Here is a 22,399-nt window from a genome sequence, read left to right as displayed (position 1 = left end):
TTCACAGCAGGAATGGATTAGAGGGGAGAAGGGGAAAGAAAATGAGGCAGGAAGGTAGCAAGAGAGAGAAGGGCATGACAGAGAGGGGCACAGGGCAGTGGGAGGGAAGGCCAACAGTCAGCCAAGGAAACAAACCCCACCATGGCACAGCTGCTGTGCTTCAGGTTGCACAGCAAGGACAATGTGTGATGTGGGAGAAAGCTTGGTCCTAGCAAGGGGGGAATCTGCTACAAGGAGGGTGACAGGGGATGTGGGTAGGGTAGGATAGACAGCAGGGAAGTTGCTGGCTTGGAGGAGGGAAGGGGGAGACCTGGAGGATTTCAAGGGCTGTAGGGACTGAGCTGTGCAGAGGGAATGGGATGGAGAAGGGATGGGATGGGATGGGATGGGATGGAGAAGGGATGGGATGGGATGGGATGGAGAAGGGATGGGATGGGATGGGATGGAGAAGGGATGGGATGGGATGGGATGGGATGGGATGGAGAAGGGATGGAGAAGGGATGGGATGGGATGGGATGGGATGGGATGGGATGGGATGGGATGGAGAAGGGATGGGATGGGATGGGATGAGATGAGGATGCTGAGCATTTGAAGACAACTTGGCATTTCAGGGTTTATTTGAAGGGAACAGACAGCTCCTGCAAAGAGCTCTCCTCTGGTGCAGCAGCCCCAGCTCCTGACAGCACAAGCAGCAGCCATCCCCGGGTCCCGGTGAAGCAATGGAAACCCCAAGCATGAGATCCGAAGGGCTGTTACAAGCAAACCCATGTGGCAACATGAGAAAGCCATGCTGGGACCAAGCTTACAGGCAGATAGACTTAGCCCTTGGAGAGAGGGGAATCACTGTCTGTCTGTGTCTGCCTCTGTTTTGCCTGCTTTTATTGTGTTTTGTTTAATTGAATCACACACACACATGCACACAAAGCCCCAGCTCAGGGTGTAAAGTCTGTAAGGAAATGAGCAGCAAATTAGTGTTCCAGGAGGAGCGATGCTGAGCAAACGCATGACATGGCACGAGCCACAAGCAGGAGGGAGTGAAGCAGTAGGAGGAAAGGGGGAAAGAGGAGAAACCTGCAATGAATAAAGAGGGACTTGCAATGGGATTTGCATTTCTAAAGGAAAATGGAGCTAAAAAAGAAGCAGAACAAGGGAAGGAGGAAAACCCAAGAGGAGAGGGACAGGGCAATGCAGATGATACTGGTGTTACCTATAAGGTCATTGTGCCCAAACTCTTCCTGATCCCTGTGTGAAGCAGTTCAGAGCATGGAAGAGGAAGCTCCCACAGCTGAAAGAACACAGCTCAAAGTCCCATAGGTCCTTTGCTGCTCCAGGGCTCTCCTGCTCAAACATGAGCAGAACACCCCTTTGGACACAGTACCCTGCTCCACCTAGGTCTCCATCATGACCTTCTCAGTCTCTCTCTCAGTATGGCAGTCATACCCTTCTCTCAGCCCTTGGCTCAGCTAGGACCTCCACTCCTCTTCCTCTTGTGATGTCTGGTGTACCTGCAACTCCATCCTCAGGAAAACATCAGATACTGAGGAACGACGGACATGCGGGGTGAGACCACGATGTGCTGGAGGATGTGCTCCCCAGGCTCCTCATCCCCAAGCAGCATCACCCCAGCGGCACCATCCAAACCCCGGATGACTGGTGCAGCCCCCAGCCCACCCATCTCCTCCACTGTGACCACAGTGCAGAGGGCAGGGACACCAGGCAGAAGGAGCACCTCCAGAGCAGAGGGTTGACCGTGCAGAATGACAGCTCTCTGGCCTCTCCTCACCCCTGCTCACAAGGCGCTGGGAGGTAGCACAACACTGATCAGCCACTCCACGAGATGAAACGCTCTTCAGCGCTGGAGAAGTGCAAGGTTAAAGGACGTGAGTCTCCTGCCCAGGCTTGCTGTGACAGGCCTCACATTGTGTTTATTCACATCCCACTAGGAAGCCGCTCTGGAAACCGAGACATTTATTCAAAGGAGCAGTGGCGTTGCACACATATCTGCCTGTGTGAAGGAGAACTTCAAAAGGGCTGACAGTCACAGAGCCCAGCCGTAACCTTTGGCTAATTAGCTGTCTTGATTTCCTTGCAGTTTATTTTTACACTTCTTGGGCTCTGAAATGCATTTACTGTAATGTCAGCAAGGTCATGGTAAATACAAAGCTTCCTAGCAATAACTATATCCACCCCACTGGGCTTTTGGGACTAATAGCTACAGCTTGGCTTGGGACAGGCAGGCTGACAATGCTTTTCTGATGATTTTGTGTTGCACAGGACTTATTGAAACCATGGTGGTGGTAATGATAAAGGCCCATGAGGCAAAGCAGGGATCTGCATAGAGCATAATGAGCATGGAGCAGAGGGAGTGTGTAAAAGTGCTTTCCTGGGGTCAAAGCATAGATAAGCAGGAAAGGTGGAGGGATGTGGAAGCCTACAGGATGCAGAGCCATTAGCCAGCTCAGGAAGGAGAGATGAGTTGGAGGAAAGCAGGCAAGTATAAAGGTGGGAGCAATGCTGAATCTGCAGAGAGGAGCAGGTGGGACCCTATCCTAAGCATTAATGAAATCATCAGCTGGAGCTGCTGACCAGAAAGCCTTCCTGCTCCTGGGCAGAGGAGAAGGGAGATGGAAAGATGCTGTTGTTAGGTCTCAATCAAGAAGGGATTTGAAACCCCCAAGCCCTGTTGGGAAGACGGAAGATGATTGTGCTTATCAAAGCAGGTCACTCTGCTCCCCATCCCACCTGTGCTCGGAACAAGAATGTGCTTCATTCATCACTGCACAGTGCCACAGCCTCCTTGGTGGAGAGTGGGGACTGTCCTAGCTCTGACCCTAGCAAAGCCCACCCCTCTACTGCTGAGGAGCTCACAGCCCTGGTGATACCTCATCCATCCCACCAGCTTCCTGCACTCCACACACCAGAGCAGGTCTGCATGTCAGCACTGACAACTTCCATTTGGCCAAGGTGTTGGGGTTAAGCTGAGGGTGTCCAGAGCCTGAGCTATTCCTGCTTCTCTCCATAGGGGCACACAGCCTTACGCTGTCGGCAGCTTGCAGAGCATCTGCCTCCCACTGCCTCCTGCGGGCTCCAGACCTGGCACCAGGCAGAAGTGTGAGACCAGACTGAGCTGCACTGTTAGGAAACACAAAGGATAAGAAAACAGCTTCATTATCTGTGTGCTGTGATCTCCAGCACAAGCCACTCAATATGTGGCTCCCCCTGGACTGTGCAGAGAGATCAGTGGAAGGAAAACAGAGAACAGACCGTTGCATTAATGATCAGAAATGAAGCAACGCTCCTCTGCCTCCAAATCAGTGCAATGGTGGTGAGGAGACCTCTGAGTACCTGCAGATGGGTGGCAGGCACCCAGCACTTCAAACAGCCTTCCTCCTTGGCTGCTGTTCTGCCTGCCTGGCTGGGTGTCAGTCTTCAGGACTGCCCCGGGTACCAGTTGGGAGAACACGGTGCCAATTAAAATCCAGGCTGTAGCATCCTTTGAACTGCAGAGAAACAAAGCCCATGAATTCAACCTTTGCCTGTTTGTTTGGGTTTTTTCCTCTAAATAATGTCAGGAGTTGAAGACACATAACAACACTGAGTGCAATTGCTGTTGAAAGCTGCTGGCTGTTTCAGCGTGCTGCAGAGGCTGCGCTGGAGTCAGCTTAGCTCCAGATCTTTAATTTTAAGGGTCAAATCATTATAAGCTCTCTCAGGGAAGTTAATAGGAAGTTTACCTTGCCTCAGCTAAGTAAAACCAATAAGAAATTCTCAATGCCCACAGTGACACACTGTCCCATTTCCAATCCCAAGCACCCCTTCCTATGAGTCAAACTCATGTTGTATTTTCATTTTTAAACACACTCTTACAATTAAAGCTTCCGCTGCCTGATCAGAACCAAACTGTCTCAGATGACTGGCAATAAGACAAAGGGCTTGATTTCAGGGCTGACATCAGCCAGCACTCAAATCTGAGTCTCCCTGCTTCTTCTGCTGAGGTTCAGGTATTTCGGGGCTGAGCTCTCTGCTGGGATGATGCACCTGCATCTCTGCAGCACAAGGCACAGCACGGCTCTGTTTAGCCCCTCGGTGTGCAGCTGGTTGGGCCCTGACTGCACCAGCAAATCTCTTTGGCTAGCACCCAAGCACCTTAAAAGCCCTTTTCAGCTTTGTACCAACAACCTGCACCTGGGTGGTTTTAAAGAATGAACACCGTGGGCTTCAAAGCATCTTCCTGACCATAAGGCTTGTGAGGAGAGCAAGGCACTTTGGTATCTACAGTCTTAAAACTGCACACAGAAATGATGGTGAGCAGTAACAGTGAAGGCTTCAGCGACAGGGAAGGAGTTATTACACTGCTCTAAGCAGGCAAGGAGGGACGTGCAGTACCAAGTCCTCACCACTATCAGCCCTTTTATTGCCCATCCCTGTAATCCTCAGACAGATGTGGAGGAGGCCTGTGTATTCTGAGCCTTCTGGCATGGTCAGAGCCATGGTTGGGCATGAAGCAGGGATCCTTCCCCCCAGGAAGGGAAGGTCCTGAGCTCGTAGGGCACGAGTATATAGGTGCATATACATTATTTATACCCTCCACATGACAGCTGCTGGGCGCATCTACAGACTCTCCACTGACGCCTGCCTCTGAGTCATGGCTGCATAAAGCTCCCCGACAGACCTGGAGGATGAGAGATGTGGTGAAATCCCAAACATGAGTATTGCATCCAAGGTACAGCGGTTATCAGAGTGCAGATAAGTAATGACTTCCTCAATTTCAGGGGCTGGAGGGAGAGCCAGGGCTGTCTAACCAGCCTCCTGGAGCTTTCGTCCCAGGGAGAGTGGCAGAAGCAGAAGGTCCAGAACTGGGGACACACTGTGTTTGTGCTGGTGGCTCTGGGGCCAGTCCCAGATCCATTGGGGTGCATTGAGGGTGTGTGTCCATGCTGCTGGCAGAGGAGCTGGGGAGCTCAGTGAGGAGCTGCTGGGTGGACTTGAGTGGGATTGCTCCTGCATGGAGAGCTCTGACGGTCCTGCACGCATGTGGGAATCACTCTTCGTTTGGCTGACACTCAGGAGAAAGCCTCTTGCAAGCCTTGTTAGAGGATATTGCACACAGATGGTGGGAGATTGCCCCGTGTATCCTCATGGATAAGCTGTGGTGAGGCAGAGCTTGTGGTGCTACGCAGTGCAAAATGAAGAGGGGTGGCTGGGACAGTACCAGCAATGTGTCCTGCCACTGCATATCCCCTCTTCTGATGATTTCCCTTCTCTCATTACTGTCTTCCTTATTTTTCCCAGGACTTTTGCCTGCTCCAAAACTCCTGTGTCAGTTGCCCAAGATACAGGAAGGATATGTAAGTCTCCTGACGGACATAATAGCCACTTCCAACAGCAGGTACCTGGCACTGCAAAGGGCATTCAGATTTACAGCCACTATTTCTACCAGCCTCTGAGGCTGGACAGGAGGTTTTCCACCCATACGATGCTCAGGGGGATAGCCACTGCCCTGGCAAATCAGTGCTCATGTACCACGCTGCCCAGCACCACCAGGCTCTGAGGCCTGGGAACCAGCACAGACTGTCCCATCCTATCCCACTGGGAAGAGGGACAAGGAGCAAGACATTGGGAAGGATCATTACTTTCATAGGAGGTTTGCTAGCAGGGAAATCTGCTCCTTTCAGCTCCACCTCTCTGCAGAGTCAGTGGCTCCCACTGCCATGCATTACATTTTATTCTATAAGTACAGAGCCATTTCCACTGAGGGTAGGGACACTGAAGCACAGAGAAATAGGAGAATAATATCTTATCTTTCTTTAATCCCCACCATCCCAAAGGATCCTGGTGTCATTTGCTTTACTTTGGATATGTATGCACAGCTAATTAGCATTACCACAGAACTGCAGGTATTCTCAGACTTAGTAGAGGGAATATCTTGTAATAGGAGGGTAAGCAAATTGTTTCTGCTGTTTCTATTACAGCCAGCTTTGATTATCCAGGGTAATGGGATAACAGGGACAAAGCAAAGAACATGGATAACATGAAACCTATGCAAATTAAGCTAGGAAAAAAGTGATGCTGAGAGTAATGGAGAAAAGAAAGGTCAGTGATACTGATTAAGGAGCGTGGAGATCCCTGTGGTAGCACTGCCCTCAGCTCATAAATCCATACACAATGGTACCTGGGCACAGCAGGGTTGGAGCAGATCTATAGGGTCTGTCACTATGCAGGGGAGGCAGAGACAAACCCTGCACAGCAAAGCCAAGCTGCAGCAGAGGGAGGCAAATTGCATTAAAGCCGAGCATTTCCAAGCCTCCATGTGAGGGATTTGTCATTAAAATGAATAAGATTTGGGCACTCAACCTACCTCCTCCCTACATGAACAGGAAGAAGCTCAATTTAAAGGTCAGTGTCTTAATGACTTTCGCTGTGTATGTATCAGGGTAATTCCTCTTCAAACAGAAATCCAGCACCTCCTCAGTGAGCCGCAGCCAGTGTTTGAAGGAGCATGACAGGTATAGCTTCTCTGTTAAAACAGGAGGGGAAAGGCTAAGAGAAGAGCAGACTTCAATGGCATCTCCTTGCAGTATGTCCCAAGCTGAGGGAAAGAGACAGCGGTTTTGCTCCTCTGTGGTCTCCTGTCTCAGCAAAGACCAGATTCACTCTGCTCTGGCAAAGGGGATTCTCAGATCCTCAGCACCACTGTCTTGGAGGCAGCTCTGAAAAATCACTGCTAGTGGGTGGATAGAAAGGGCAGCAGTGGAGATGAGACAGAAAGAAGAGAGGGAGGAATCTTAGAGGAAGATGAACCTTCTTAATGGGTTTATTGATTTAACCCAAAGAGAGAACAGTGGGGGGAAATTTATGCCATTTAAATGCAAACCAGCAATAAAAATAATCATTAGAGTCATAATCTCAATCTGTTAGCATTTTAGGTAGAAATAAGCTTAATGGGAAATATTTTCCATGTAAACTATTTGCATTTACTTAGTACGAATGAGCCTCTTAAATATAACTCAATCATTATCACACACTTTTTTCCTAAGGGGTTGTTTTCAGTCCTCAGTTCTTTGAGGTGCCTGGTGATTCCACAGGCCCTGTTGAGCCTGACTTGGAAAAGCTGCTGACCCACCCTGCTGTGATCCAGTGTCCATATTCCTGTGGATATTCCCATTTCCGTACTGGAAATACATGTGGCTTTTGACAGCGGTCAGAAACGATCACTTTTCACACGAATTAGGCTTCGATTCTGTGACCAGCCAAAGAGGCTGCATCGTTCACTTAGATCTTGGGACTTTTAACTGAGGAAAAGTAACTTCAGAAGATGTTTCCAAGCCCCTTCATCTTCTAGAAGTGAGAACCATCTGACAATCTGCCTCAGCTTTCCCTCTTGTAAAAGAGGAGGAAAACATGGGGGTTTTCCCTTTGTGGAGGAGCTGCAAGGCTGATGCCAAGCCCGCATCCCTGGTGCAGGAGCGCAAATTGGATGCGTCCTCCTGTATCTCAGAAGGAGCTTTTCTGGCCTTGTCCCCAGGATCAGCTACTGTGGGGACACAGCGCTGCCCACGTGCAGATGCTCAGGGGAGGTCATGGTCCGTGTGACTCCCACACCACACGCATCTCACGTCACAAAGAAAGCAATAAATACTTCTGCCTGGGGACACCTTTTAATCTTCTTGCTAGATTTCCATACACTAGTCCAGAGTCTCAGCTGGGCCAGGCATGATCTGATTTAGCTTTCCATCCACAGGGCTCTGCTAAACCAAGGCTGCTATTTCATGCCATGTGATGGTAGGGCCTGGGGCTGCTCCCATTCATGGAACTTGAGGGGGTTCAACCATCCTGCAGCAGCCCATACACTGCACAAGGGAGTAAAACATCCCATGGAGGTGGCCAAATGGACCAGCATCCTCAGTGCTGGGAAGCTCACAAGCCCCTTGCAGACCCGCTGGTGGCAGGATGCTTTCAGACAGCAGATGCCAGAGCAGTGGCTCTCCAGAGCCAGGCATCTGCCGCTGGCAGAAGCCACCACAGCTCCTCAAGCAGGTCTGTCCTCATGTCTTCAGCCTGAAGAGCAGATCCAGCTCCTGACGCACACTGCTCATGGCCAGGTCTCCAAACACACACCGGACCTCATGCTGCGCAGGTAATTTAGGCTCACAAGGAGGTTATTAAAATCCATTCAAAGCTAATGTCAGCCATTCCAGTGTTAATGTCAGTGGCTGAGAGGCACAGCAGGAGAGGAGGGAGAAGGACTTTGATTTCCCCACTTTAATTTCCAAGCGGGACAGGCTTGGCAGGCAGCAGTGGGAGACAAGGAGCAGCAGCAGGTGGGAGCATGTGGTACCACATCTCATGCTGCAGACAGGTGGGATTCACAGTTTAATCCTATCAGCCAAACATTTCAGTCCGTGTTTTACTTGACAGCATCCATGCCTTGCCGGCCATTTCAGAGGCACGTTAGCTGCCAGGATCCCAGCAGGTGAATCTGAGCGCTCAGCTCCAGCATGGCACCTGGAAAGGGGCTGATGGTGATGCTCTGCATCAGCTCCATCACGTCTGGCAGGTGGGATCAGGCATCACACCCAGGCACACTTCCCACTGGGTGCATTTGAGGGTTCAAACTTCTTCCCCCACATTCAGCCTTGAGTCTGCACTGACACAGCCCCTCAAACCCACTGGGGGTGAAACCAGGGCTGGAATTTGCTTACATTGGTCGGGTGAGTCTAAACCAGCCCCTAGATGTTGGAAAAAGCTGGGTAATTTCAGGAAGTGGTTACCATCACGCTGGCCAGGATAACAGTAATCAGAGCTTCGGGCTATAAGCCGATTCCTTGTGAGTCTCAGGAAGGAATTAGCCCCATCTCCTCCCCGCTGTGCCGCCCAGCAGCATTTGCACATATGGGCACACACCTGGCAGCAGGCTGAGACGTGGGGACACACATGTCCCATCAGAGACAGGGTGACAAGGACCCAGTGCAGGCAGTGCAGAAGTCCCATGGACAGAAGAAAAGGCATGGAGAACAGAGTAAATCTGCTCTGACCGTGGACAGCAGGGCAGGTATTGCTGTACCTCCTTGCAGAGGCTGGGACCCCGAGGAGTCCTTCCCATGAGATCCCTGCCCTGTTCCTCCCCCTGTTTCAGCATCTGTTTGAAGCAGGGATTCCTCCACGTTGGCTGAGAAATGCATTGCAGTCTCTTAATAGCACATCCTGGCTGGAAGCTTTTACTTGTATGTAAATACTATGTGTGTGAGAATATAAGAGTGGCCTTGTTTCATACTATGGAAGTGCATCGGATGCAGCTAAACATACTGAAGACAGCTTAAAAGATCTGAATTTAACATTTGGTTATGTAGTTTGAATATTTCATTGGGGTTTTAGGTTGGAAGGCACTGTAACTGTAGTCTGACCTCCTGGAAAGTGAATTTTACCCAGGGATTAAGAGGAAGTCTGACCATTAAGCTCCATCCTTCTGACAGACAAAAATTGGCCTGGTTCATAAACAAGCAAGAAAAAATCAACGGTATTAGAGAAAACCAAAATTTTAGTGGGTGCCAGTGGTCACCAGGTGGGTCAGTCTCATGGTTTAGGATGACAGGACCACCAAGGAGATGTGTGGCACCAACAGATCAAGGTCCCATCCCATGTCGCTGCCCTCCTGCTGGGGAAGTGGGGCCAGGGAGGTGCGAAGGAGCCGCGTCTCCCTGCAGCTAGCATCCCGTGCCACATGGCAGGTCACCAAGCATCTGAGAGTGGGCAATGATTTCTTTTGCCAGTTTTCTAATTTATCTAATGAGCAAGAAAATAAATCAAGCTGACAGTCGCCCAGGTGGTTTTGAGCCTCGGCTCCTCACAGTCCCCTTGTTCTTCCAGCCCATTCTATAACAGGGTTATAACCCGAGGACACGGCAATAACTCCTGCTATAATCTTTTCTTTACTAACGTCACTTAGCAGATGGAGTCATTTAGAGGTGCTCATGTTTAAATGAGTGGCTTGCCCTGAAAGGGACAGAGCTGGGGCTGCTGGCAAGGTTTTTGAGATCGTTAGCCTAGAAAATGCTTAGCAGGGGAAGCAGTTGGCAGGCAGATTTCACGGACATGGCACCATTGTCCTCTGCCAGCAAAATTACAAGGCTGAAATCCTGGAGCTGGATGGGGCCAAACTGTTCACAGCAAACAATTTAATTGATGAATGAACTGAATTACCCAGGAGATGATTTTCAGTTATCTGCTCATTGCATGAAGCCGCTTGGAGAAGGGTCTGCGCAGTCGGGTGTCTCCGGCTACCTGCCCACATCAGGGATGGGCTGGCCAAGGCTCCCCATCATGTGGATCCTCACCAGAGTCTGAGAACCTCCTCCCCAGATGATCAATCCAGTGCTGCGAGCCTCCAGGCTTTCCAATCAAAGATGTTATGCTTCCCTACAAGTGTTACTGGCTAGACCAGTGATGGAACCATGCAGACCTCAGCATTAGCTGTTTGAAAGAGAGCCTACACAATATAAAGAAGAACGGCACAAAACTAAACAACAACACCTACTTTTCATCTTCTGCAAGAAGTGAAAGTGGCAATGTCAGAGGGCTCTCCTCTATCGCTCCCAAACCTCCTGCATAGGCTGTCTTCATAAGCTCCTTTCATTTGGTCTAATAAAGTAAATTATCTCTTCAGCTCTTCCAAGAAAAATAGCCACGGAAATGTACAGTGAGATGAATGCTTGCAACCCTTGAAAATACCTCTTGCTTGTGAAAAGGCTTCTGAGAAATGAATAGAAGGGATAATAATTACCAAAGAAGGGTGAAATATTGTTCATGCTGTCTAGCAGCATTTGACCCAGAGGCTGCGGAGAAGAGGGAGGAAGGATCCAGGGAGCTGAGGCATCAATGGCAGTAATTGTTCTGTGGGGAGCAATATCTCAGTGTCCACAGAGACCAATCCCAAATTATTCAGCCTAATAGTTCTCAAAACAAACTCTTATTCTGCTCCTTTGTGGCAGGCATGAAGCTTTCTCTGCAAGTCCAGTTTTACATCTTTGGTAACTCAGTGCTGGATGGTATAACACTCAATTGTGAAACCCTGCAGGAGCCTTTGATGCAAGCATCTTCAAGACGCAGAGCTTATCAGCTCAAATAACACAACTGTCTTTTATCCTTCATGTCCCATGCCTGCTCTTTTGGCATTTATGTTTGTAATTCATCGCTTGGCTCTGGGTCTGGATCCATCAGGACAGACAACCCTGTCTATCTGTCTGCATTGCTGAGATATTTTTGTCTGCCTGGAGGGACCTGAGCACCTAAACTCTGCTTATCTTCAGTGATGCTTAGATTCCTAATTGGTTAAAAGTCACTTTGGAAAGGGTAGCTTAAGAGCTCTAGATCTGTAGATGCTTTCAAAAGGACTACCCCCAGGCCAGGCTCTCAATCTTTCCCTCCCTCCCATCAGGGACTGTATCCTCACAGTCCCATCTGGCCTTCAGAGATGCCTGTGCACCTCCAGCGCCACTGTGCCTCCCTTTCAAACCAGTTCCAACCAGTGGACCTCACACCTTTGACCAGCACTGCATTTTCTTCAAGAAAGGACAAATGAGGTGAAAGAAGCAAAGATGAAAACATGATAATAGCTGTGAGAAACCTGACAATGCTGGAAATGGGGCTCGGAGAAAAGTTTTTCTCCAAAAATTACTCTTTTCAATCTCAACAGCACACTGAAGGGAAGTTGAAGCACACTTTTTAACACCTTTTGTACTCAAATGCCAAATACACCTGTCTACAGAAGCAATAACACAAATAATCTTTTTTTATCCAGCTACACATTTTGCTTCAGAAATTTGTTTCCATTAAACTATCCCCTTTTGTCCTCTTAGAAAGCATATTTTAAATAATAACAGGGTGAAAAAAAAATTATATGCTACCCAAAAAAAACCTCAACCCTGTTGACTGTGCACCTTTGTACAAAAGTTATCTTTTTCTTCCGATGGATGGATGAAAACCCTTTTCATAATGTCAATGTGAAGATGAGAAAGAGAGAGGAAATTTCAGCATGTCCAGCACGGCTAGCCATTTCAACAGGAAACACAGGGCAAACTCTCCTCCTAGAAAACTAAGTTACAACAACATGAACCTGATGTTCTCTTTCTGCTTTGTAAAATGCAATTTTGTAGAAGTTGAGATGGAGGCGCACACTGTACTTCTAATCTGAGGAGGAAAAAACCACTTTTTCCACGTTCCTTAATTCTTAACAGGGGATATTCCTTAAATTCTAGCGGAAGAATGTGAATTCAACCTTAAATGATTAAAACTCAAAATTATAACCATGATAACTTTCACTACTACCACACTTTTAGGAGTGCAACTGCCACAGCTCAACCATTCAGGGGCTCCCCAGGAAGGTCCATGCTTGACCAAGAGACAAGAGGCTCTCCATAAGCAACTGCAAGAACAGAGATGTGAGAAACACAACCCCGGATCACTGCACCAGCCTCTTTCCTCTTGGAAATGAATGCCACGAGTCTCCCCTTCATGACCCAGTCCTCCATGCACACAATCCCCTTTGGATCTCTCCCATGGCCATCAGTCTCACACCAGCTACTTTTCTCATTCCAGAGATGCAATCGACAAGGCCACCCCTTACCTTTGTGCCTGAGTGTCGCTGCTGTTTCCTGCCACAGTCATGAACGTCTCCTAGTTGTTGTCTGCAGGGGCTGGGAGGCACGCTGGACACAGCATTTGGGATCCCACAGGATGGTCACCAAGCCCGGTGTTCAAACTGCAAGGAAAAAGTCAGAAAACATAAGAGGGAGTTTCATCAAGGAGTACAAAGGGTCAATTGATGGCTTGATTAATATGAAGCCATCCCAGGGACACCACAGCTACTCAAGTTGTGAATCAGACACAGAGAGACACAGGAACCAGATGTGAAAAGGAAGAGAACCGAGGGGACGTCCAGATGAGACCGGCTGCTCAACAGGGTATCTAAAAGGGAAAAGAAATCCATGTGCCAGTGAAAGAAGGACTGTAAGAAATAGTGGAAGGGACCTGAAGTAAGAAGAATGGGACAGAGGCCAGACAGAGACTGAGAGAGATGCAGGGAAGATGGGCATGCACAGGGCAGATGGTACAAGACAGACATCAACACAGAGCTTCTGGAGGGGTGAGGAGACACTGCCACCACCAGCACCAACCACCCGGCACAGACAGATTTTAATAAGCTGCTTAATCATCCTTACACCTGGGGATTGGTCTCATATATGTGCTTTCAAATCTCAAGTGTGATTTTATTGTCCTCACTGGTCACTTCCAACCCCCTCTGATTTTCTTTTACTTTTGGATGCTTGGCTGGCCAGGGCTCTCTATGCTTTACCACTGCTGTCAAGATCCTGTCCACTGTGATGCAAGACAACCAATACAGCAAGAAGAAGCAACACTGATCGTAACAGGAATCTTTGGGATATTCAATGTCTTGCTTTATTATCATCAACATAATAACAATAATAGCAATATTAGTGACAACCATTTTATTATTCCTCCCGTTAGTAATATTCAGACACGACCTAAGAGGTATTTCAGAAAGACAGCACAAATCCAGTGTAAGATGCAGGAGAACAGGCAGTTAATTAAACGTCAGAGTGATGGACAGAGCTGGGACAAGCCTGGAACAACATCAGAGAGCTGGACAGCCTCTGACAAGCTCAGGGAGATGGATGGATTTGGGACACGTCCCAGACCTCTCCCCCAGTAGAGGCAGAACCTTCCTACCTACACATCCCTTTAAACACAAGATTGTTCCCTGCCCTGTCGCTGTTTCATTGACTTATGCAGTTGAGATTTTCTGTAGAAGGCTGCCTTCCAAGCTGTGTCACTGATCGCAGTCTGATCTGGTGCCACTTTATTACCTCCAAATGGTGCAAAGAAAATAAAGAGCCCCATTGAAAACGACAGCGTCTTGAATGTGTTTTTTAACCGGTGTATGTGTGAACTCACAGCAGGTAGGGTTCTTTACACAGAAGTTTTCTTCTCTTTCTTCCAAATTAGCCATTCACAAGAGAGGCAGGTGGAGGACAGTGGACAGGGAGAAAGAATGGCGTTGCAAAACACCAAGGATAAATATTACAGAACAAAAGCGAGCCTCTGACAGATACCAGGCAATCTGTAAGTCATCAGGAGAGTGGAGAGCATAATAGACCAATCAATCAGGTAGACAAGGGTGAGAAGTGTCACAGGGAGGCAGTAGGTAGTTGGAGGTCAGTTATGAAATATAATCTCCAAATTGGAAAAAGGACAGTAGAGCAAGAGCAAGGGCAGGTATTTGAATGCGGGTAGGCGAATGTTTGGTTGGTGATTTCCAGGAGTGCATGCCGGATGGGAATATAATGGGGGTATGAAAAAATGAGCTGGTATTTTAGAGATGGACACGTACTCTGCAAAGTGAAAGGCTGAACTAGCGAGACTTTAAAGTGCAGTTCCACTTCAGAAGATGCTGCTGGAAGACAGATGGTGGGGCTCCCCGTTGCTTGTTCCTCTGGGTTTCCAGACACATTTTGCCAGGTTACAAGTGAAAAAAAGTGATGCTTTTCCTAACTGCAGTGTCCTGCAAATACCACCTGGGATCTAAGAGCCATACGGGATCCTTTCTCAACAGTGATCACTGCATGCATAATCTCTAAGCTAGTCAGTTAAGATGCAGAAGAGTTGCAGGCTGCGATGCATGAGAAGATGGGGACTCCATAGGTAAATTTAATTATTCCTTCTACAGAGAAAGTGGGAGTCAATAAGGCACAACTCACTCTCCATTAGCTATCCAGCTGCATAGTGACAAGAAGTAGCCAGGCAGCATCATTTATTTCCATTGCTAAGCTAAGCAGCTATAGAAGCATTACACCCAAACAAAAGCTTGACTTAACATGAAGTCATTCCTACCGTCACTTTTCTGACCTTAACTACGTACTACAAAGGCATCACACAGTCCTCCTAACAACAGCTAGATCCAAGCAATTAGAGCTGAACGAACAATTTGTAATGAATAATCGCTCTGGCAAAGTTTGCCTTATTTTATGCTTATGAAATGCTCTCATGCAAAGTTCTCACATTTCTGTGTTCATGGCAATAACTTGCCATTTTTTTTCCCCCTGAGCAAAAAAACACCTAACAGTTCATTGAAAACAATCTATATTCAAAAGATAGCGGCACTGATGGGGTACAGCAGCCGCATGGTGCTGTTTCAGCTACTCCATTGGGTGAAGGACAGGAGCAGCTCCAACAACTGCAAATCAAGACTGTTACATCTTCCATTTGAAATTCCCTTTTGCCAAACCTATCAGCTATAGAGCGCTTTCACTGGATATGGATAATGTGAGAATGGAGTCAGCTGTGGTCCCTCTGATGGAGAGGGACAGGTATCTTCAGAGGCCACTGGAAAAGTGGACATCAAGGACACATTGGAGAAGCTGAAGAGCTTAAGATGAAGACCCTGACTCCTTTAAACCGTGTGCTTAACTCTCCATGCCCAGCACTGGCCAGGGTGGGCTACATCCTGCAGAGAAAAGGGCACTGGTTTGCAGCGTAGGACGTGGCAGGCTGCTTGTGTGAGGCTGGACTAAGGACCAGCATCCGACCTGCCTGGTTGCTAATGAAGCCGAGAACAACGTGTGCTCTAACAGGGCTCTAACAGACTGAGACACGCAGGGAGATAAGAGAGCGTGGGGCAATAAATCAGGCTTTCAAAGCAGCGCATATTAGGAGATCAATGGGACAGATATTAGACCGAAGGAGCAAGCACCGGAGAAACAGGAGCAATTTAGTTCCTCCTCCTGCCCACCCGTTGCTAAGGGCTTTTTTTTTTTTTTCCCATTTAATAACTTCCTCATTGTTTTTAAATGAGCAGAAAAGCCAGTGGGTTCCACGTGGCATTAGCAATGTGTTTGTGAGAAGGAAAGCAACTGCCTCCTAGCAGGATTTGATAAAAGCTTCTCCAAGCTCTGAGTGATTTACAGCTCGGGAAAACAAACACAGACTGATACAAACGCAAGGAAAGGCAGAGATGGCACCAGCATCCAGGTACACTCCATTGCCAATTCATCAGCCCAAGTGAATTTGAAGGGCTTTTCAAACTCTACACAGCTCTAAATTAAAGGAAGTCTTAAGACAGATGGCATTCTGCGATAGGGGCAGAAGAAGACTAATTTGCTGATCCTTTGTGGGCAAAGGGCCATGGGCAAGGGGGGCAGGCAGCAGATCCCACTCTTCACATAAGTCCAGGGAAAGGAGCAAACACCAGGATACCTTTCACACCCTGCTGCAAAGCTGATGGCACACACCTCTCTCTCCCTCTTCACCGTGTCATGCCCCAGTCCCCAAATAGCCTTTTTTCCTATCTCTACTAGAAACTCTGTTTTCGCCTGCCCTGGAGGTTTTCATGGCAAAGCTGTGAAAATAACCGATTTTTTGGATCATTGGCTGAGCTAAAAAAAAAGGAGGAAAAAAAAATCACTGCATGGTGACCCCAAACTGGAATTGCCCAGGCTCTCCATGGGAAAATATAGATAGGCAAAAAAAAATATATAAGTCTGGTCAACCAATTGTTTAATTCAATTTGAAACCAGCTCATGGGGAATGTCATTTTTCCCTCCATCCCCTGCCTAGAAACCCATTTGTTTTTGCAAGAAGAGATGATTTACAGCTTCCCAGCTCCACGCTCCAGCAGCACTGACACCGACGTGGTGTTTGATATCATTCCCTGTTAGATGAAGCTGCTCGGCAGTGAGGGACAGGGCCCATCCGTGTTATTGTGATATAAACTCGGAGGCAGCTGGGGGTAGCAGCAGCCTGGCAGGAACAGAGGGAGTCCGGCTGCCGAGAGACTGCGGGAAACTCTTTGTTAATTGTTCATGCAGAAACTGTTTTCATTTCAGTGTCTAATTGATATCTTGGGGAAACAGCATCCTTGGAAAAGGCAGCGCATCCTCTGCAGACTCCACCTCTGTGAGCTCAGGCGAGGTGCCCAATGCTGCCTGATGGAGTGACTTGCTGTCCCCGAAGCTGCGGTGCTGCCCCTGTCTTCCTGCCCCACATCCTCATCCCATGGGTTTGGAGCCCCCGAGTGGGCTCTGAGCTCAGCCACCTCTCAAACCTTTGGCAGAGAGGAGACTTTGGGGAGGTTTGCACCAAAATGCCCATTCATCACTAAGGAGAGCAGTGCCGGTCTGCACTCAGGGGTAGGTACTGCCCAAATTCCTATAGGATCTACCAGCACCAGCCCTTCTTCTGCCAAAAAGGAGCACAGAGCCCTTAATTTCCCACTGGATATCAGCCCTCCTCTTTCCTTCGGTCTCCTCCAACAACAACAGCCATCGCTCATGCACGCAGCTCCAAGGCTGGCTCTGAACTATTTAAAAGCACAGCAGGTATTTTAATTATTCACGTCAAGCGCGCCTTGCTTGCTAATGACTCTCTGAAGCTGTCACAACCAGCACGGAATGGATGAGAGCCCTGCCAGGCAGCTTCCCATGGCCCAGCCGCAGGGCGAAGCTTAGGTCTGCAAAACAGCCATCATCAGGTTTTGTCACCGAGGGCAGAGGTGGCACGGGGACACCTGGGTGAGGAGCACCCTAGGCTCATACACATTCATTTGCCCACTCCACCTATCACCCAACAGCCTACTCAGCCCATCTTGTAGCCAGCGTTTCATGGCACCTCTCATGCTCCCAGCCTGGAGCATCTGCCAAATGTTTTGCTGTTGCTGGGAGCTGCTGTCCCCCATGCTGATAGATTAGTTCTCGTTATATTTTAAGGGCACTGGAATTACCAAGATGTAAAGAAATAGAGGGGTACATATACAGCACAGCTGGACAGCTTCAGATGAAGACAATAGCAGGGATGGCATCTTTCCTCACTGCCTTGGGCTACTCCCAAAGAGCTGCTTTGGAAATCAAGCCCTTGCCACTCTGCAGCAATGTCTCTGCTTGCTGCAATAGCATCTGCTCTTCTGACCCACATCCTTCCCTGGGGCCTGGCACTGGGAGTGCAAGGAAAGCAAGCTCATCTTTTGCAAGGGGAAATAGGAGCAGAAAGAAGGATGGTGTCCCACATTCATGGCTGGACGAAAGACAACTTGAGTTAAAGGGAGCCAGGCTTTTAACAGGATATTCCTGGGTGTGGAGCAGAGATGGGGAATCCCACCTGCAGAAGGATTGGGGCTCCTTCATTTTGACCCCCAGTGAGTTCCAATTAAATGTGAGCTTTCTTTTCTGGACCTTGGGATTCTTATCTGAGGTTGTTCCTTTCCCTTGGAGATTGCTCTTGGTTATTTCTCTTATTTCTGATAACTACTCCTTCCCTGCCTTTGCTCACCATTGCCTCACTGTGAATTTGGAGGATCTCCAAGAATACTCAGGATCTGCTTTCCCCCGCCTCTATGCGAGCAAGAGACTGATCATGGGTAACCCTGAGCTTCAAGGCTCAATAACGCTTCATGAGGCTTTGCCTACGAGCAGAGAGCACCTCACAAAAGCACATACCCTGATTGTAAAGCTGGGATCTTCAAGCCTCCTGGGCCATCAGATCCCGCCCTTCTCTTTATAACCTACGTGGTTTTTAATGTTAATTTCCACCACATGCCCAATTCGAAGCTCTAATAATGAACAACTGCCTTCTTCCTTTCCTTTCCTTCTGATTTCATATTCATGAGTCAGGGTTTCCTGGCACTAAATGTAAATGCTAAACGGAAATCGCTGCACAGTGACATGTCTGTGTAGCTTCACTGTCCATTTATTTGCCTTTTCAAAGAGCTGCTGTGTTAAGCAAACATCTCTGCCTGGATCCTCTCTGGAGGAGTTTGTCTGGTACGGCATGGTGCCTGCTGGGGTGGGGGAAGCGACTCTGTGTGATGATGTCTCATAGCTCTGTTTTAGCTTCAGGGTATTTCTTGTACAATAGTTTGAGCTCGGTGAATACCTCAACCTTTTCTTGAGTATTTGCTTGAGCCTTGGCAGGCTGCATTCAGAGCTGACACGGTGAGGGCTGAAGCTGGGAACTCCTAGAGAGAAACACATCCATCGCTTCGGCTCGGGCTCTACTGAGGGCTGCTGCAGGCAGCAGTTGGCAGATGTCTTGGCAGGGGAGGCAAAGAGACACCTGTAACATCACTGGGCAAATTATGCTTTCTGGCAACTGGAAAATGCACATAAGCACACAAAAAACCCAACATTTCAAGGTTCATCCACACTTACTGCCTAAAGCAAGGGACAAAAGGCATCTTGAGAAAGGGAATGTTTTCTGTTAACCAAAACGACCAAATGTTTTGGTATTTTCCTTGAAGACTACGCTTCCATGTTGAATGGCAAGGGCAAAAAGGTATCTAAAAGCAAAATAGTCAAAGTAATTATTTGTGTATTTCAAGGCACTGTTCTCTGCAGAGCCCCCAGAGGTGAGGAGTCTCTCTTCCTTTTAACTTGCCCGGGATGAAAGCTTTAGACACACACGCCATCAGCCTAAAGTCCCCCTCCAACAGTCCACCCTGCCCTTGGAGCAATGTATCTGCCAACCTCTGCTGGTGAACCATGTTGTCCCATTGGTGACATCATCATCCTCACCTATCTACTCTGCAGTCAAACAGGAAAAGGTATCACCACCCTGGGAGCAAGGACAGCCACCTGGAGCCGAAGTTGGGCTGTGCTTGAGCTGTTCACTGCCTGGTCTCTTCATGGAAACATCAGCTGAAGGTGGCTTTGCTCTAAGACATGAGCTAGAAAAGGGAGCAGCTGGTGTTCAAACGCCCTGGGCTACTCTACCAGTTTTGCTCTTGCAAGGGTCATCTCCATGGGGCAAGGTGGGCAGTAAGGAACTGCAATGGTGCATATGGCAGCTCTTTGCTTGCCCAATGTGAGAGGCTTTACTTCCTCTCATCTGCCTCTACCACAGCCTCCTTCTCCAGGGTCCCGTGGATGCACTGCAACTCCTTATGGTCTGGTTACTCTACTGCATTCTCCCTTTCCTTCTACAGTCAATCAGTGCCCTTTCCTGTCTGCCTTTCCCCAAAGGCTGTAACAAATGAGCTCATAGGAAGGCTAGAGTGAGGATGAGAGATGAATTTCAGACCATGAGAAATGAACTCACAAATGTGTTTGCAACTACCAGCTGAAGAGCTGTGCTCCTGCTCATGGAAGACATCATGTGTGGCATGTATTCAATCAAAGTAACCAATGGGGACCACATTTTGAATATTATCTACATGCCACAGGCTTCTTGTGAGGAAATTATGCAGAAATATTTAATGGTGCAATGATTCAGCAAGTAACAGGAAGAAACAGTCCTCAAACCATCATCAACTTCTCATGGACAAGTCCCAGATGGGACTGAGGGTAGAAACCCTTTCATTAAAAAGCTATTCAGTTGTGGTAAAACTGCTCCGTGTGTCTCACTGAGACAGAAGAAGGCTGATTGTCAAAAGTGACTTGAGCTTGAAAGCTGCAGGGAAATCAGAAAGCTACCTCCCATTTGAACAGGGGTTTTGAAATCTGTCTTTTGGGACCTGAAAGCATAGCTAGATCTCACACAGCTGAAGGTATCTTACAGCTGGGTGTCTAGGTTAAGGTAATTGTCTAGACTTCTTTTATCATCAGTGAACAGAGAGATGCACACCAGCCCCCAGAGAGTGATTCATTCTTCCTGTCTTAGACATCTTTTTTTGGATGGGATGAATTACATTCTGGAGGTGTTGAACTTTCTCCACCAACTATGGAGGAGTCTAGAGGATGAGCTTAGTCTAGACAACCTTTACATTGCCAAAACAAGCAGGACTTGACTGGTGAGAGCAACCCAAGCTGTAACAATACAGTATCATAGCTGTGTTAGTTTGGGAGCATTTGGCCAACAGCTACAGCAAACAGACACAAAAGAAGCAGTTCTCTCTGCAGGCAGGAGATGGATGAAGAAAAATCCTCTCTCCTCACCATAAGCACACACTGTGGTGATCTTAATATTTAAGTAAGACCTGAGGACACTCTGGTACCTCATCTCATCTAATTCATTTATGTCGTGCAAAGGGTACAGATTACATCCAATCCCTTTCAAAGCATGGCCTGAAAGGTGCGCTTTTGCAGTCCCGGGAGAAAAGCAGGGACTGGTCTCTCAAGTGAGTGTAGCCTTCCAAAAAGATCAATCGTTTTACCAAGCTTGGGTTTTGCTGAGATTAGCAATCCCAAACTTGCAAAAATCAACAATTTAGCTCCGATAAAAACAGCTGTATTCTTGTACCCATCCTCCTGGTTTCGAGCAGCCATGTAATTTTAAGTGTTTGGTTACAAGCTTTAGAACTATTTTGTATACAAAAGGCTCCATGTCTCTGTTTTGCTATAGTCCAGGATCAATGCTAATACCCTACACTGTAAAAATAATCCTACTCTCTTCTAGGGGCTTCTTGCTGTGAGTCTTCCAGAAACCAATGAGATTATTACTGCTGTGACTTCTGTGGGAGCCAATTTCAATCCTCTTAGAAAGGTAAGATCTAGACACCTTTTAGAGCCATCATGCCCAAACCTCTCCATCTTCCACTCCTGCAATATAGCGTTGGCCATGTTATCTATTCAAAACCCAGGACTGGAGATCCAGAAACTGTAGAGGAAAACCAGACATTGCAACTTCAAAGATCAACATGAGACAATCAAATATAAATAGGTAAATAAATGGAAGGAGACATGACCAGAAGAAGGCCAGACTGGCATCCAGAAATAGCTTTCTAAAGGAAATGTCTGCAACTGGTTCTGAGTGGGGCAGCTAAATCACGAAAAGCATGTCAGGACCCTTCTCCAAAGACAACAAACATGCACAAAGAGTGGGAATAAAATTCAGAAAGCCAAAGACAAAGATGAAGGATTTTTAACTACTCAGAGTTGTAAGCTTTAATTCACAAGGAAAGAGATTTGTGTTCTTTCCTGGGGTGTACTACTGCCAGAAGCAGAATGCAGCTGACGACAAAAAGCTGATGGCTGGAAGCCAAAGGGTTCCTTAGGGGCCAGGGAAATGCCTGGGTGACTTCAGTTCTCTATACCAATTGGCTTCCCTTGTCAGAAAAAGAAAGAAGTGTTTTTTCCTGACTCATCTGGAAAATTAAGCTGGATCATACTTATTTAAGGGCATGTTCATAGTGCTCATGGGAACGTGTTCGAGACAAGGTTTGGTTCACAGTGAAATACCAAAAGTAACACCAAAGATGTGAAGTATGCATCTATCTGTCTATCTAGGAACATTCACACATGCACGACACACAGGCTTCTTAGAGCCTAGTGATATAAATTAGACTCGTGTGAATTGAACAGATTATTTAATGGTATGATGGCCCAGTGGGACAGACGCAGCACTGATAGCTTGGTTTCTCCTTTTTAGCTTGGTTTCTCCTTTTCTGCCTGCTTCAGAC

At 47.8% G+C, this 22,399-nt stretch overlaps 1 protein-coding gene across 2 annotated transcripts in view; it reads right to left on the bottom strand.

Moving 5' to 3' along the window:
* ELFN1 (extracellular leucine rich repeat and fibronectin type III domain containing 1) overlaps positions 1-22,399 on the bottom strand; it is a 105,986-nt gene that overhangs the window by 35,552 nt on the left and 48,035 nt on the right. For both annotated transcript variants that reach the window (XM_061473554.1, XM_061473555.1), the window contains exon 3: positions 12,623-12,757. The gene's annotated coding sequence lies outside the window, so the exon portion shown is untranslated. The remainder of the gene's footprint in view (positions 1-12,622; positions 12,758-22,399) is intronic.

Source organism: Pezoporus flaviventris, unplaced genomic scaffold (genome assembly GCF_033815535.1).
Source record: "Pezoporus flaviventris isolate CSIRO_AGI_PZ_B2104156 unplaced genomic scaffold, CSIRO_AGI_Pfla_v1 ptg000078l, whole genome shotgun sequence".
Lineage (NCBI taxonomy): Eukaryota > Metazoa > Chordata > Aves > Psittaciformes > Psittacidae > Pezoporus > Pezoporus flaviventris.
This window is presented reverse-complemented; position numbering and strand designations above follow the sequence as displayed.